Source organism: Camelina sativa, chromosome 7 (genome assembly GCF_030686135.1).
Source record: "Camelina sativa cultivar CO46 ecotype springtype chromosome 7, ASM3068613v1".
Taxonomy (NCBI): domain Eukaryota; kingdom Viridiplantae; phylum Streptophyta; class Magnoliopsida; order Brassicales; family Brassicaceae; genus Camelina; species Camelina sativa.
Window position 1 is genome coordinate 5,593,823 of NC_141886.1, and position 18,079 is coordinate 5,611,901.

The window sequence follows — 18,079 nt, forward strand, 5'->3', positions numbered from 1 at the left end:
CGATCGACACCATCAATGTTTGGTTCGACCAGGTAGTTTTTAATAGTCGTTTCTGGTTTGGTTTGATTTAATTGGGTTATCTAAACCATGTATATAAGGGAAAACTCGACCTAGGTCGTTCTAAGAGGTTGTCTTGGCCGTTCTAAGAGAAAAGAGAAAACAAAGGTGTTCTTGAGAGTTTGGAGGCTTTTGGAGAGATTCTTGGCTTGTGTGGTGAGATCTGTTGCTGAGGAGTGGAGATCTGGTGCTAGGAACAAAGGAGAAGGCTTCTAAGGGTTGGATTCACCGTTGCTGAGTCAGAATCTTCCTGCAAAAGAGGTGAGTGCATGACCATGGCTTATCTAAGTCTGAGAATCCTTTGTTTGCTTGATTTGTTGTGTTTTGTGGTGTTGTTTTTGCTTGTGGTTGGTTGTGTTATGGTTCTTATAGGTTCTTGAAGCTTTTGGGTGAGTTTGGGACGGATTGTAGATGTTTGGAAATGGAGATTCGATGATCGGTTTTGAGCAGAACGTGTCTGCGGGGCGGTGTCGATCGACACCATTCTAGGCCTAGTGTGTTGTGTGTGGTTTCCTGGTTGGTTGTGTTTATATGTTGTTTGTTAAACATTGGATCTCAGTTGCTTGAGTGTATAGCCCAGTAGATGGGAGGATTGCCTCACTAAGTATTTGTAATAATACTTACGCATCTTAATTGTTTTTTGTGGTGTGCAGGTATGTGACATAGAATCATGGCGATGAGGAGGAGGGTGATCTAGGGTTTCGTTTCTGTGATGTTGGTTATAATATTTATGTTGGAACCTTGGTTAGAGTTATCTTAGGTTGCTGGATAGAATGGTTAGGAACGTTATTGTATTGATGATGTATTGTTTCTGTATTATTGGTATGTTTCCGCTGTGCGTAATGATTGTTGATGGTTTAATGTTGAGTGGTGGTTTGGGTAGGTTTAATTAAGTAGTATGTGATATTTAATTATATATTGTATTTATTATTATATTAAAAAAAAGGATCGGGTTGTTTCAGTTTGGTATCAGAGCTTTTACGGTTCTAGGATGGTTAAGTGGATGGTTAGAGCGGTTAGGAATGAATTATTTTCATTTTTGCTTGATGCATGATGTTGTGTGATGGAATTGATTATGAGTAGTTAGTCAATTTGCATGCGGTATGGAGTCCTAGTATCATCCTCTTTGAGCCTTCAATGAGATTACACGGTAAGATGTGTGTTTGTGTGCGGTTTGATTTGTGTACTTAGCTTTCTGTCCTGGGTAGTGCAGATGGTTAAGGTTGGAGCTGTTGCTGGTCGTGGACGCGGACGTGGTCGGGGACGCGGTCATGGTCGTGGTAGGGGCAAAGTCCTAGTAGTGAGTGAGTCTGTTGAGCAGAGTGTGACAGCTGAAGGTGTCGGCGAGTCGCAGGACTTCCAGGAGGGGTCCATGAGTGTGGCCGATGGTGGTACTGATAGGACCGTAGGCGCTGAGGGGGTCGGTGCGGGCGGTGTCGATGTCCGAGTGGCCGGTGGTGCTAGGGTTCCGGGTGTGGAAATCCCAGCAGGTGGAGCCCCTGTGGGAGGTGTGGACCTAGCGGGCTTGTTGACACAGCTGTTGGAGCGGATACCGGGAGTGGGTCTGGCTCAGTCTCAGGTAGTGCCACCAGTGGTGGCAGAGGAGCAGCAGCTAGTGGCTGCAGATGTGAGAGCTCATGCTCGTTATTTGTCTATGCTAAAGGAGATGCATAAACTTGATACTGCGCGGTTTTCGGGTGGTACGGATCCTATCGCTGCAGATGCGTGGAGGACGAGTATGGAACGTAACTTCCAAACTCTGAGATGTCCTGAGGAGTTTTGGGTGGACATAGGGGTCGACAATTTGGTTGGTGATGCTCAGGTGTGGTGGAGATCAGTGGCTGCTAGGAGAGTGCAGAGGGAGATGACTTGGGCTGACTTTGTGGAGGAGTTCAACCGCAAGTATTTTCCGAGAGAGGCGCTAGACCGATTGAAGGTGCAGTTTCTTCAGCTATCTCAGGGGACTCGATCAGTGCGGGACCTGGACTTAGAGTTCAGTCGACTCCTGTCTTATGGGAGTCAGGCGATGGAGTCCGAGGTGGCTCAGATCAGGAGGTTTATGAGGGCGCTTCGTGAGGACTTGAGGGTCTGCAGAGGGAGGAGTTATGCTACGGGGGCAGATCTGGTGGAGACTGCAGCGTAGATAGAGGATGACTTGAGGTCACAGGTAGTGGTGGTCAGTCCAGCGGTTCAAACAGAGGAGACTTTGGAGCAGAACAATCCGAGCAAGGGTAACAAGTCCGAGCAAAGGCATAAGAGGAAGCGGGAAGATACATCAGGTATGCAGCAAGGTGGGCGAGGGTGCTTTGGATGTAGAAGCAGGAACCATAGGTTGGCAGACTGTCCGAGAAAGGTGATCCATAGGAATATCGTCGATCGTGTTACCATTGTGGAGAGGAGGGGCACATCAGGCCTTTCTGTCCTAAATGGAGGCAGATGATGGAGGGGTGCGGCACAACCGAAGGGAGGACCGGGTGCTTAACCCGAAGTTTAGTTGGCTTCTGTTTCTTTTTATTTCAGCTATGTATTTTCGTTTGGATTTCGTAAACGTTTATTTCACTTGAGGATTTACTAAAATGGAGTTATTTGGTTTTTGGAATTTGTGGATTTTGTGGAAAAGGAAATCACTCGAGAGTTCTATAAATGGAAAGTTACCATAAATAGAAAGTTTCTAAAAATGAAAAGTTTCTAAAAATGTAAAGTTTCTAAAAATGGAAAGTTCTATGAATAGTTAGGACTTGTCTATTTTTGGAAAGGGGATGTGAAATGCCGGAGTGGCGGGAATGCTTAGAGGTTGACCTGCAAAGTGGTTGCAGATGAGATGATCAGTTCTCAAGGAGTTTTGTTTTGATTGGTGATGTCACGGTGTTAATAGAACATGCAGGCTCTAAAAATAGAAAGTTTTATGGATAGCTAAAGCTTGCCTATTTATGGAAAGTGTGTTTGCAAACAAATAGAAAGTTCTGTGACAAGTTAGAACTTGTCTATTTTTGGAGAGGGTGTTTATAAACACCAAAGTGTTTGGGATGTTTAGAGTGAGGCCTTGGGGGGGGGGGGGGGGGGGTGGCCATGGTGGTGATGATATTCTGGGAGAGAATATGGTATTAGTAGGACATCGAGATCTTCTACGCGGATCATGGGGGTGGTTCTGGTTGGAGAAATGCTTATAGACGTTATGACCGTTTGCTAGAGGGACGGGGGGTCCTGAACAACTCATTAGGAGATGAGGGTTCTCCTGAGGGGACAGGGGGGTTCCTTAGATACCGATAGCTCGAAGGATTACAGTCATGAGGATGGCAGAGGAGATGGGGTTCTCCTGGTACCGAGATCTCGAAGCTGACGATCTGAGGGTGAGACGGTATGGCTCGAAGACGGGGGGTCTGAGAGTGTGATCGGTATGGCTTGAAGGTTGCGACTTATGAGCAGATGAGTTGGTGGCTAAAGTGTCAAGGACGTGGGGATAAGCATGGTAACCGGATGTGGATTTATGAGATTGATGGCTGTTCAATCTCAGGGTTACGGTTGAGATCGGATGCGGATCTCGGGGTTGATGGGGATTCAATCTCGGAGTTTTCTATGTGTTGACCGGGAGGGTCAGGTGTATGCTGGTCGGGGGGACCAGAGTGGTGATGATTGGGAGAGTATGGTTTGGATTGACCGGTGGGGTCAGGACTTTGTTGACCGGTGGGGTCAGGATTGTGTGGACTAGTGGTTTCATGGTTGTGGCAGACTAGATGGTTGGATGGTGTGAACTGTTGCGGCGGTGGTTGGATGAGTTTTACGGTCTAGTGGCGGTGTGTTGGAGATTCGAGGACAAATCTTTTGTTAGAGGGGGAGAATTGTAACACCCGCGAACCAATTTCTGGTTATTGGGAAGGGGTGTCGATCGACACCAAGGAGAGTGTCGATCGACACCATCAATGTTTGGTTCGACCAGGTAGTTTTTAATTGTCGTTTCTGGTTTGGTTTGATTTAATTGGGTTGTCTAAACCATGTATATAAGGGAAAACTCGACCTAGGTCGTGAAAAGAGGTTGTCTTGGCCGTTCTAAGAGAAAAGAGAAAACAAAGGTGTTCTTGAGAGTTTGGAGGCTTTTGGAGAGATTTTTGGCTTGTGTGGTGAGATCTGTTGCTGAGGAGTGGAGATCTGGTACTAGGAACAAAGGAGAAGGCTTCTAAGGGTTGGATTCGTCGTTGTTGAGTCAGAATCTTCCTGCAAAAGAGGTGAGTGCATGACCATGGCTTATCTAAGTCTGAGAATCCTTTGTTTGCTTGATTTGTTGTGTTTTTTGGTGTTGTTTTTGCTTGTGGTTGGTTGTGTTATGGTTCTTATAGGTACCTGAAGCTTTTGGGTGAGTTTGGGACGGATTGAAGATGTTTGGAAACGAAGATTCGATGATCGGTTTCGAGCTGAACGTGTATGTGGGGTGGTGTCGGTCGACACGAACTTGTGTGTTGTGTGTGGTTTCCTGGTTGGTTGTGTTTATTTGTTGTTTGTTAAACATTGGATCTCAGTTGCTTGAGTGTATAGCCCAGTAGATGGGAGGATTGCCTCACTAAGTATTTGTAATAATACTTACGCATCTCAATTGTTTTTTGTGGTGTGCAGGTATGTGACGTAGAATCATGGCGATGAGGAGGAGGATGATCTAGGGTTTCGTTTGTGTGATGTTGGTTATAATATTTATGTTGGAACCTTGGTTAGAGTTATCTTAGGTTGCTGGATAGAATGGTTAGGAACGTTATTGTATTGATGATGTATTGTTTCTGTATTATTGGTATGTTTCCGTTGTGCATAATGATTGTTGCTGGTTTAATGTTGAGTGGTGGTTTGGGTTGGTTTAATTAATTAGTATGGGATACTTAATTATATATTGTATTTATTATTATATTAAAAAAGAAAAAGGTCGGGTTGTTTCAGAAGGTTACTTGAAATAAAATTTATTAAAGAAAATTTATCATGAACATTACATACACCAAAAAAATAGTAACAAAATACTAAGAAGGAATTTAAAAAAGGCATTTGTAATAAAAAAATACGATAATAGTGGTAGATTGTAGAATTTTAATTAAAACTTAAAAACAATTCTATTTTTGGATAAATACATGTATTTAAAAGTTAGAATAATCTTATGAGTTTGTAGATTTAGAAGAATCAAAATAAAAGAACACTATATAGACCATAGTAGACTATACATATTTTAAAGTAAAAAAACTTATATATGTGAACATAATTTTTCTTTTGTCAAACAGTTAAGTTAAAATGCAATATTTGATGTTATAATATGATGTTTATGGATAAAAACAAGTCTAATTACTAGGAAGCAAAACTTACGTGTAGTATATAACACTTTTAATGAAACTTTGCGACAAAGATTGGGTATATATATTCTCTGAAAATTTTTATGTCTATGTTAGTAAGTAATGATCACTCAACCGATCAAAAAAAGTATTGAAAGATGAAAAATAGTTACGATATGTCTTAATAATCAATATATTATAAGTGAAATAATATAATGTAAAAAGAGAGTAGATGCAAGAGAAGAGATGACGAATGTATACCGGAAAATAAAGAAAAAATTAATTGTGAAAATGTAAAAAAAAGATAAGTTATATATCACTTAATAAAATAAATTTGACATATATATAGATTTATACTTCCATATTGAATAATTATAATTATATTTAACGGTTTGTACTAATAATTAAAAAGTCCCGCGTAAAGCGCGGGTTATAAATCTAGTGTATATATATATATATATATATATATATACATCATCAATTTTCATTGAAAACTTTTTAATTATAAGGGATTGAGCATTAATTATTGACTTTTGAAAAAAGTACAATATCAATTTATGTAAAATTATGTAAATAAATAAATAAATCAGCTATATATATATATATATATATATAATAAAAAACTATAATCTGGTGGTCTAATCATCAGTTTTCAACTATTAGGGATTGAGTTAATTAATGACTTTGAAAAAGTAGAATCTTAAATTATGAAAATACACACACACACATATATATATATATATATATATATATATATATATTTATTTAAGAAAGAATAGGATCTTGTGATCTAATCATCAGTTTTCAATCATAAGGGATTAAGCATTAATTAATGACTTTTAAAAAATATATTAATTTAACAGCTATGTATATAATAAAAATATGATCTAGGGATCTAATCATCAATTTTCAACTATTAGGGATTGAGTTTATTAATGTCTTTCAAAAAAAGTAATATTAATTTATGTGAAATTATGAAATAAAGAAATTAATAAATCAGTATATATATATATCATACTATTAGGGATTCAGTATTAATTAATGACTTCCAAAACAGTACAATACTGTTTGATGTATAATTATGAAAATAAATAAATAAATTAATATATATATATATATATATATATATATATATCTTTATCTTTAATACTACCAAAGAAAATTTTAACATAATAATTATTTTGGATGATTTGATAACAATTTTTTAATTGAAACTTAATGTTATAAATTTTCAACTAAATAAATTCTGATTAAAAAGAACTTTTGGTATCTAATTATTTATCCTAACAAATTGTTTTTGGTATAATATTTACTAAAATAAGAAACGACATATAGTACAAGAGAAAAGTTGTTGAAATTAGTTAATAAAAATAATAATTAGAAACTAAATTTAAAATTTAAATAATTATTTCATGTATTACCGACTTACAGAGTAATGGAGAGAAACTGATAAGAGTGGAAATAGTAAGAGAGTAAAGGATTCTAGCACAAATCACATTTTAAAAGAAATGAAATGGGTAAAAGAAACAAAAAGACTAAATTAACCGTTGAGCAAAATGTTTCTCTAAAATTTAAATGGATTAGAGGAGTATCCATTGTTCTGCAAGTTTCGAATAAATTCACTCTAAAGATATGTAACAAAACAAAGAAGAAGGAAAAAAACCGAAGATTAAAATAATATTTCTTCAGAACGTCGTCTTTCTAGCAACAGCTTTTCGAGGCTCTCTCTTGGCAGATGCAGTGAACCCGGGAGACGAAATCCCAACCGTGGCTTGGTATATGTCTTTCAACCTTGTTTTGATAAGCATGTGGATTACTAATCATGGACATGTATTCATATTACAAATGTTACAATTTTGTAATTATTATTACCTTGGGATGCTGAGGAACAGAGCAATTGCTGAAACGCCAATGACCAGTGGCAAAATAGCCGCAGGTGTCACTTCCTAAACCCGATACAAATCAAACCACAATGAGAAATTTAGTCTAATGAATATGTGGAAGACTTTTTTCTGTGAATTATATATTTACCTGACTCTGATCATCCGCCACGATGTTGTACCGAAGTGGACCGATATGGATTTGGGCATTTGTCTCGAAATCAACTTCAATAATCTCTGATTCTATTTTGTGTGAGATAAGAGGACGGCTGGATTTAAGCTGCACAAGGTGTTTATGATAAGTTTGAAGGTAAGAGCCCTTCTCTCTTATCTCTTCTCAATTCCCCAATACAAACTATGAACCCTAACTGATAAGATTGGAGTTACAGTTCTCCTCTCTTATCACCATGAACAGAGACACAACTCTGATCTAACAACCTCACAATATTGATCACAATGGATTGTCCTATATTTTTCCTCTCTAGCTCTATTTATACTCTATCCTCTCTTTACTCTTAACATGTGCCTCTCACATGTGCTCTCTTATCAGTTTACCTCTAGGTAAGCCTTTCACTTGGAAGAAGTTCGAGAGTGGTAGCGGGAAGACATTCTCTATCTTAGATTTATCAATGGCTGATCTGATCTCCACTAGTAGATTCGAGTTTAGTTCTTCGTTTTGTTTTCCTTCAACATGGCATGCTAATATGGTCGTTTCTGGTTGTTCAAATACCAAAAAGTCGAGCCCATTGATATCCTCGTAACCAATCTACCAATCTATGATAAGAAAATTGTCAGGTAAATTCTGTTGTTGAAATTGGGGATGATGAGAATCAATATTATTTGGACAAACAGAAACAAACCTTAAGAGAAACCGACTCTGGAGATGCACGTTCAATTTTGTTGTTGCCTGAACCAATTTTTTTCGACACTTTGATTACATATGTTGCATCTGGATGTAACCCTCTCAGTCGATAATTTCCATTAATATCGCTTGTAGTCTCCTCATAGTATCCTTTGGAGTCAGAGCGAGCTTCAATCGCAACACCTTCTTGTGGCTGGCCAGATAGGAGAGCAACTCTACCAATTGCACTGCAAACAAATTGACAAGGTATATTGTTACAGAAATAAAAAAGGTTATATCGAATGTAGTCTAAACCTAGAAATATGCTTTAAGGGTTCAAATAGCAAGAGAATGGTTCAGCAAAAATGAAGTTTAGGACCAAAATCTAAACCTCCAAAATCAGAATGTGCTGATAGTGGAGATCTATGAGATCTCAGTTGAAACTTAGAAGTGACCAGTTTTAGTTGGTCACTATGAATTGGTACAACCGTATCTCAACTGAATTTTAAAGTGAGCGATATTACGTGGTCATTATGAATTGTTACAACCGTACAAGTTTCAAAGAAAGTGTTTTGCTCTAATTTTATAGCAGAGAAGTGAGCCCTGGTGCAATCATATATACTTAAGAGAAATGAGCCGGGAAAGTTTTAGGACCCCGAAAACAACTTATTCCAGTCTAACTAAGGCAACAATTTCTTTTGACGTAAGTAAAACCAGGAACTAATATTGGGAAATGATAATTTAGAAGAAGATCAAACCTGTAGGCAACACGAGTAGCCTCAAATACAGCTTCACTGGACTCCCCAGAACCCAGTTCTATTGCCATTGTTGAAGGTTTGAAAGAATATTCCTGAGGACAACGATATATACTCAGAAAGTTCATCCTTTATTTCTTTTGGGCAACTTTTACGTTTTGAGAAAGCCATTTAAGAATGTTCCCAATGAAAGCTGCTGATTTCTATATCAGATCATAGCCAGTCATAGCAGTTAAAAACATTTCTTTGCTAAGAATGCAGGGGCGTGGTTTAATTACCTTAAGAAGGGGACGCAAGTAGAAATTTCTAGGGAATAGGCTATCAAATACAAATTGTCCACCAGCGCCAGATATAGAATTATTTCTGTAACCATGATCGCCACTTAATGATAACAACAACGAAGGGATTAACGTCTCGCCATTGTCCTTTGAGTATACGCGCACAGAGATCTGACCAAGCTTTTGGCAGGAGAAGGAATATGGTCCTAGCCTTTTAATATGGTAGCCAGGCTGCACATGTAAGCCAAGATCAGGAACACATTCGTTCAGAACAAATGAATGCAAGTGAGATTCATAGCGTAACAAGATGCATGAGATCTAAACTAAGATTAGAAAAGTGAAGCAAAACATCATCTCGAGGTCCATTTGCATGAGCACGAAATATTTATCAGTATAATATACACCTACCTATGAAGCCTCTGTGGCATATGTTATATCATCATACAATGGCCCGGCAACAAATGAACCATCTGCTGACATGCTTGTTTCAATAGCTACTTCACCTTTCTTAAGTGAAGAAATCAGGCTGTCTTTTGCAGCGGAAACCTTGATATTAACACCAGGAAGAGGAGGAGAGACCGATCCTTGTATGTAAAGACCAAGCCGACCAGTAAATGGAGAAACTGAAGCTTGGTATCCGCCATTTGACACTACAGCCTATTAGACAAACATAAATTAAGCTTAATGTTCCCATTATAGAATCTTTTATGGCTAGCATTACTAGTTAAAACTTACATGATACTTTTTAGGATAAAACAACATCTTCTTCTCCACATTGCCCCTGCAACAGAATACAGCTATAGCTGAAGTAACTTGAAAATAAAAATGGCTTCAAACATATTAGAGAAAAATTCAAACACCCAAACACTCTTTTGGTTGTTGGACTTTGAAATAAGAATTTCTCTTCTATGAACTATGATGCATTCCTGAGACATTTGACTCCAACTATATGAAGTCTAGTTCACAGTTCCCCTGGCATCGTAATAAGCAGATCATACCTAGAATCTCGAGGAACAAAGCTTATCTTTTCACCAAGGCTGGCCCAGGTATAGTACTCATAAACGCCACGCCCATCAGATGAAAGTTTGGCAGCAATACTGTTGATAACATGTCCTTCCTTGTCTTGAATATCAACAATGAAATTCTCTGGCAATTCAGACACAATCTCGGTTGAACTAGATTCCACATTTATCAGACCTTTGAGAAGATATTTCTCGGCTTTCAGATGAATAGGCTACAGAAAGAAAAGTATGTAGATGCTAAATGAAGGACAAGCCAAAGAATATTAAAACAAAAGAGAAAACATTACAAATTAAAACCTGTAGATTTGAGACATCTATCTTTATTGAATTGCTCCCAAAGGACATGCATGAGTCAGAAAGCTGAAGCTCATGTCCTCCAGGTGACTCAACGCATACTTTTCTGTGAACCTTTCTGTAGTACAACAAATGATAAAGATGATTAATTTTGACAGAGATTAAATACAGATCCCTAAATAGCCAAAACTCACGGACAACAAACTTCACCGTAGTTCTCACAATTAATCACAAGGAGAGATCGAATATTGGATGTTCTCACAATTTTTCGGTTTGCTGAGTAATTGAACGACAACCATTTCTTCACTTATTTTATCTTTCTACGATTTGGGCTATTTATTTGGCTTTTAATTATGAGTACAATTAGATTCCTATGTCATTGTATTTTGCTATTAGCTTGTTAGACTTGGACCATTTTTTAAAATGCAGCAAATTAACTAAAAAAAGTGACATGGAAGGAGAGATGAATATTATTGGATATCAAAGTTGAGTTTTATTAATTCTTATAATTTGATTGGCTACGTGGAATTTCTCCAAATAAAACCTTTTTTCTCTCAAGGACAAATATCGAGAGCCCCTCAAGCGAATTCTGCTCCGACGCCGGTAAAGCTCCGGCTTGCCGGCGTCGGGTACTTCGTCTTCTTTCTGCTTCTGTTTACTTGTCCTGTTTCCTTTTAATTCTGTGTTGGTGTCTATCTCAATCAATCAGTCTCCCTCAGTTTCATCCTCAAGTCTCCTCTCCAAAGTTGGAAAGTCTTCTTATCCGATACTCATCCAAAATCAGACGGCGAGGGATCGCTCTGCTGACCCTCAGCCCGAATCAACCCCTCTCCCCAAATCCCATGATGCGGCTAGTAGACCTGACCCCTCTCTCAGTGTACAGATCCGAACAAATCCTCGCCTTGCCTGAATTTCTATGTCCGGGGTGTAAGACGACGACTCTCGGTGGTGTCGCCTTCTGGCTAAGAAACTCATGTCCGCGAGAAGCTGAGATAACGAAGCTACTTTTCTACTCTTCAATACCTCTCCCACCGCGAAGCCTCAGGACTCCAGATCTCTGCTGTCCATGCCCCTCCCGGTGTCCAGTGGATCCAGTCGGAAAAGCTACTTGTCACCACGCCGCCTTTCCATCGCCACCCCCTGCTCAACCGGTGGTTTCCTAGGGTTTCTGTTAATGGATTTGTATCCATTGTTAGGCCCAGTAACCTCATCTCGGCCTACTACCAAAGCCAACGATCCCTGTTTCCATCTTTTGAGGCCCAATTGCTGTTCCATTGTCGACAATGCTTGCTTAATGTTAGAATTTATCTACCTAAACCTGTTATTGAGATGCTTAAGTCAAGTTCCAGTTCTTTAGTATCAATAGTCTCTGCTGGATCAAGTCGAGTTTCCCTCGGTAGCAGAATGTTGGTGTCTTCAGAACTGCTTGATAAATCTGTTTGTCGAGGTCAGCTTAGTAGCTTTGTCTGGATGCCGGTTTTGTATAACCATAGTTATGAATCGGATCCGATAGCTTGCTTGAACCCCTTGCTTAAACCCTTTGACCCCTTGTACCACCTACCACCAGTAGATCGATTGCTTGGGTCTGTTGAAACTTTCCAGGACCAAACTGACTACAAGCTTTGTGTGGAATACATTTACCTCCATTGCCATGTGAGGGATGACCCACCTGCTTTGTTACAGTTTGACACCCTCTTCCTGCGATCCCCGATTATAGCTTCATCTACAACTATGAGGTATGTTCTTCAAAGCTTTAAGTATCCCATGCGATTGAACCCTCTCAGGTTGGCGACAAAAATCGTTGAACCCTTGTACCACCGACTGCCATTAGATCGGAAGCTTGGGTCTGTTTCCACTTTCCAGGTCCAAACTGATTACAAGCTTTGTGTGGATTTCATTTACCTCCATTGCCATGAGAGAGATGACCCACCTGCTTTGTTATGTTTTGATACCCTCTGCCTGCGATCCCCGAATACAGCTTCATCTACAACCATGAGGTTTGCTCTTCAAAGCTTAAACTATCCCATGCCCTTGAACCCTTTCAGGCTGGCGGAAAAACCCTCAAGCGTTTCCTCCGTGGAACACCCTTTTAAAAGCTCATCGGTGCCATCCGCTAGAGCCGCTCATGACCACCCGTTGGTTGAGGATTTCGTGAAGCCTGACTTCAAGAACGAATCCGCCCTGGTTCCAATAGACTTCTCAAAACCTTTTCAATGTGAAAATCATTTTGTTAAGCTCATGGAGCCCCTATCTTTAGCTCTCTATGTCTATTTGGTTTTATGCTGTAAGAACACAATCCTTTATGGGTTTTAATTTGAATGAAAATTTATGGTTGTCCAAAAAAAATAATAATAATAATAATAATAATTTGATTGGCTACCTGTTTTAATTGAGGTGTCAGTTCCAAGATTCTCCAAAATATTGAGGTGTCAACTGGAAAAACGCACATTCTACTTTTATTGTATTGATTAAGAAAATGTTAAGCGCTAACTTAACCCAACATTACCTCTTACACCTTCAATCGAGGTTTAAACGGTATAAATCCATACAAGAGAAAACATTATCAATATAATATTAAATTATACAAAAAATAACATTTAGAAAAAAATATTAAAAGAATAACTAAGAGTTACCAATTGACCTATTGGCATTTGTTGCCTAATCTGTGTTATTAGAGCAACTCCAATAGTGCTTCAAATCTTGCTCCAAACTCTATTTTTGAAGTAACAATATTCATTTCTCTATTTTTGAAGCATAACTTTTTTATTTACAAAGTCCTATTCCAATTTTAATATCTTATCATCTTTTACTTAAACAAAATTATATAATGAGTTTTAGTATAACATAAAAATTAGTTGATCATTTGTGGGAAAAGTATACTAATGATGTTGTTAAATAAATATCTATTAATCATTGTATCTTCTATTTATGTTTTGTAATAAAATTGTATTTTTTAAAATATTATAGTTTTATTAGATATTTATTTAAAACAAACTAAGTGGGTTGAATTTGTAAATTTTAAAATTAGGGGACTATAGTAAAAGTTGAAATAAAACATTTAATAAAAAAAATATTGAATTAACTTTTTAAAAGTAATAAATATAACCAACTATTGGAGTAAATCTTTGCTCTATTTTAAAGCAAAAAATAAAGCAAACCATTGGAGTTGGTCTTATATGTTACTACCTGTTAATTTATATCTTGGTGAGGGTACTTGTATATTAACGTAGTTGGGATGTAGTTATATTTTGGTATAGATAACAAATATTTTTACAAATCCAAGAAAATGGTCCATGGATAGTAAGTAAAAAAATTACACAATTGGCTATTATTATTATTTCTTATATTATAAAACGGAAGTACACAATTTTTTTTGTAGACTATATAATATGGGTTATAAAATTAATTATTTGATTATTTGATAGGTTATATAAATTAGGACAATTCTTGGGTTCACCCCTAGGGGTGAACCTCTCTTATTCACCCCCTCTCAATTATGGACACAAAATTTTAATTTAAAAAACAAATTTTGTATATCAATTAATTTTAAAATTATTAATTCTATACATTATATTGTAGTTTTTAATTATAACATCTAAACCGAAGTCACTTTTTTATAAACACAAATTGAAATACAAATTTATTTAATTATAAAATCTAAACCCTAACCATTCTTTTGTGAACCCAAACCGATATATAATTTCGTTTGATTATAAAATCTAAACCCTAACCACTCTTTTGTAAACACAAACCGACATATAATTTTTTTAATTTTAAAATCTAAACCCTAACCACTCTTCTGTAAACCCAAACCGACATATAATTTCGTTTAACTATAAAATCTAAACCCTAACCACTCTTTTGTAAAACGCAAACCTACATATAATTTCTTTTGATTATAAAATCTAAACCCTAACCACTCTTTTGTAAACCCAAACCGACATATAATTTCGTTTAATTATAAAATCTAAACCCTAACCACTTTTTTGTAAACCCAAACCGACATATAATTTTGTTTAGTTGTAAAATTTAATCCTAATTCTCTTTTATAAACCTAAACCAATATATTTTCCTTAATAAAAACCTCTGCAGAATTTGTTTCCTTAATTTGTTTTGTTTTTTTTTTAATTTTGATTTATTTTATAAATAAAATATGACATGACGTTTTGTTGTATTTTGATTGGTGAATTTAGATCCTTTTAAAAAGTATATTCTAAAAAAATGAAATAAAATGTCCACAGAATATTTAATTAACAATATATAGGCAACAAAATCTCAAAAATTAATCACTCTTCCGCGGATTAAGAGTGATTTTCGATTATATTAGCAACTATATATCAAAATAACAGAAATAATGTTTATTATGATTGATTTGATAAATTTCAAAAAAAAAAAGGCTAATCTGCGGAAGTCTCAAAAAAATAGGCTAATCTACAAAAGTCTCAAAAAAAATTAAGAAATCTCAAAAAAAAATGCAAGTCCTCATATTTAACATAATTTTTTATTCACAATCACTTTTAAAAACAATAACATAAATTATATTTTATATAAAAATTACAATATAAATAAAAGGAATTTCAACATATGCTTTAGCACGGGTCTTAATCTAGTTATTTATGATTTTGGTTGAATAACTTATATTTGTGGGTGTATGTCACTATGCGAAACCATTTTTTCGATTTAAATAAATTTATATTCTCTTAATTGAGATGTCGTACACATCTTATAATGAAACAATTTTTCAGAAGCTTCTTCAATGTTAAAGTCAACTAAATTATAATTAAAAAAAAACCCTTAAGCAAAAAATTGCTAAAACCTCCTTCCCACTATAATTTCGCCTAAACATATAATGTTGAATTGATATTTTACATTTTTGTTTTTCTAAATACTCTCTCTGTATTATAAAAGATGATGTTCTAGAATTTTTCTTTGTATCAGGAAGGATGATTTTTTAGTGTATTTAATGTATTTTTATTCTTAAAATCAAATCAGTAATTAATGTTATTACTTTTATAATGAATAATTAAATATATACATGCACTTGAATGATAAATGTGAGAAAAGTATGAGTAAATGAGTATTAAAAAGAATATAAAACAAAAATACTTAATAATAATAATACAACATTTATTATTTTCTTAATCTTGGTGAAAATCCTAGAAAATTATTTATTATGATACATAGGGAGTATATTGTTTTAAAACAACATTAAATTTCAACAATCTTTAATGTTGATTTACAATTTCAAACCCGTGTAAAGTGTAAATAATCATTCGACATCTTAGTTTTATTATATTTGAGACTAGAATTTGTATAATTTAAAATATTTCTTATCAATAGAATTTGTTGAGGTCAAATATAATTATTTCAATTTTTGAGTATAAATCTATATAAATACTAAACTTACTTTACTCAGTGATATACAACATACATATTTTTAAAGATAATATTTATTTGTTATATCTATTTGCGATTTTACGTGGGATTTTAGTTAAATTTTTTATCAATAAAAATCATTGAATATGAATATAATTTGAAGATTAAAAGATAAATCTATATAAATGTCGTACTTATTTTACTAATCTATATATAACATATATTGTCTAGTGTCGTAATAATATTGTAGACAATCTTCTGACTTTTTATCTTTAAAAGAGTTCATTCCATATTCATAATTTTAAAAATTCTAACGTCAATGTCAATCGTTGACCTAATTATAGAGACCATTTAAACATATCGATATCCTATATTAAATGCGAATATACAAAGTTTCATGAACAGTTTTAGTGTTATGTCGCTACAATGAGGTTGTCCAAATGCATCATCTGTCATAATAGAATTTCTGACTAAGTCAAGAATGCTTAAATGATGAAACGTTTAAACCCCACAATGAATATCTATTCACTAATCCAAGTTACATATTTTTCTAAAATCATTTTTTCTATATTTCCTAAACATTGAATTAATTTTTTTAGATAGATTATTTTTTCAAAATTATTTTTCATAGTTTTCCCAAAAAAAGATGTGCCCCTTACAATGTCTTTGTTTTAGATCAAAATTTTTAAATTAAGTTAAGTTAAGTTAAGTTAAATAATTAATCTTTTCTTTCTTGTAAGTAAAATTTAATAATAAATCTTTATAGTATATGTTTCTTAGAAACTAATGTTTCACTTCAATTTTATTTTCATGTTTAGATTTTTATAAATACAATTACATAACTTGTATTTTTACTCCACCATGCATTAAAATCTTACTTACATACTAAAAACTCATTAACCCATTCTAAATTTTGGAATATAATCATTTTGGTTATAATTTTAATAATAACATTATTACTAAAACAAATATATAGTATTATTTTTTACTATTTTAAAATTTTCATTTATTTTACTTAATTTATTTAGATAGTTATTATTTTTATTACTTACTTAAAAATTATATTATTGTTTATACTATTTTAAAATTTAATTAATTTTAGTTAATTCAGTTTTTATTTATTTTTTACTATTATTAATTATAAATAATAAATATGCAATGAATGAATATTAAAAATAGTATTTTTTATTCCCAAAAAAATGATTAGGTGGATGCTGATGCAGAGGAAGCAGAAGTGAGCAAAGTTAACTTTATTTATATATATATATATATATATATATATATATATATGTTGAATATTTAATTTGACGTGAAATTTTCAAAAAATTCGACACCGATTTTAGCCGATTTGTAATTCATGTGTATGTCAAATTGCAATTCATGTGTCACAATCTTTGTAATATATAACTATAAATTCTGTAACTCTTATTATAATTATTTTATGTTCGACCACACTTTGAAAGTGTTTCAGTCAATATCTTCCCTTATTAAACGCTTTTTATTTTTTTTGTTCTTTTTCAGATTTAGTAATCGATCGACTAGTAGTAATAGTGATTAGTTTGTTTGACTAATTGATAAATTAACCATGTGACCAAAATCAAATAATAGATTAGGGGTTTCCATCTTGATATATGTCTAAGATCTATTCTCCTATAAGATGTTTAGTAGATTTGGGCATGTTATAAAGGCATGCCGGTCCGTCCTATAAATTTAGTTACCGTAAACTTGAGTTGAATTTATTACATTGAATTTGGTTGTTTAGTTATATAGAATGAACGCTGACCACTCTATATATGAATAAAAAAGGAAATAAATCCATATATAGAGTACCTTTTTAGGTAAATTAGATACACACGTTATATAGTTTTTGTGATATGACGAGACAAATAGAATTCTGATTGGTCGTTAGTCGTTACGCATAAAAGAAAGATATAAACAAAAACAAATAAGGGACAGGGTATGTCAAATATAAGACAATATTTTAGCCGAAACCCGTATATTATCTCAGCTCCAAAACAAGAGCAGATTATACATAGTCATTCCAACCAGCGATTTAATTTCTTAATTTTTGTCAAATTTTTCTTTACCAATTGAGCTATTGTTTTTGGTTACATTTCAAATTCTCAAGTTAACAAACTAAAATGTAGTTAACAAATTCACGATAATTATTTAAGGTTAGAAGTTGTTTTTCATTTTTAAACAAACTTTAGTATTTTTTTTTTTGGTAATGTTAACAAACTTTAATTGAGGAGTGTTTCCATTATTTGTTTAGGTGA

The 18,079-nt window shown here is 34.5% G+C and overlaps 1 pseudogene across 1 annotated transcript; it reads right to left on the bottom strand.

Moving 5' to 3' along the window:
• Nucleotides 1-6,904: 6,904 nt before the first annotated feature.
• Nucleotides 6,905-10,522, bottom strand: LOC104700406 (uncharacterized; annotated as a pseudogene). Its single transcript, XR_015561123.1, has 11 exons — nucleotides 10,431-10,522; nucleotides 10,110-10,345; nucleotides 9,847-9,892; nucleotides 9,520-9,768; nucleotides 9,112-9,342; nucleotides 8,837-8,928; nucleotides 8,098-8,326; nucleotides 7,792-8,003; nucleotides 7,389-7,533; nucleotides 7,230-7,303; nucleotides 6,905-7,148 (listed from the first exon to the last, which is right to left on the bottom strand). The product of XR_015561123.1 is annotated as an uncharacterized LOC104700406 (transcript).
• Between the last annotated feature and the right edge of the window lie 7,557 nt (nucleotides 10,523-18,079).